This window comes from Wasmannia auropunctata, unplaced genomic scaffold, assembly GCF_000956235.1.
Source record: "Wasmannia auropunctata unplaced genomic scaffold, wasmannia.A_1.0 LD335155.1, whole genome shotgun sequence".
NCBI lineage: Eukaryota > Metazoa > Arthropoda > Insecta > Hymenoptera > Formicidae > Wasmannia > Wasmannia auropunctata.
In genome coordinates, this window is record NW_012027735.1 from 1 (window position 1) to 390 (window position 390).

Consider the following 390-nt stretch of genomic DNA (forward strand, 5'->3'; position numbering starts at 1 on the left):
TAAATTAGGTACTAAGAATTCTAATAACGTATAGAACTTGATGCGTAAAACAATTTAATCTTCTCATATGTCTTTCTCATTATCGTTTTTTAAATTAAAAAGTCTTCATATGGTATATGTCAATTTTAAAATAAATTAACTTTCAATATCAAGGGCCTTCGATATGGGGCCACATTAACTTTCTAAAGAGATAAAATTAAATTTTAAAAATTCAAAAAATTTCCCTGAGTACCAGTAAAGTTCCATGAGGAAAATTCATGATTTTCAAGGGTAAAAATAAAATTCCCTGAGATTTCCAGGTTTTCCCGATTTTTCCTAGTAATACCCACCCTGCCTATTTATAAAAAAAAATTATCACTCACCGATCTGAAGCGCAACAGGCGGAGTTAT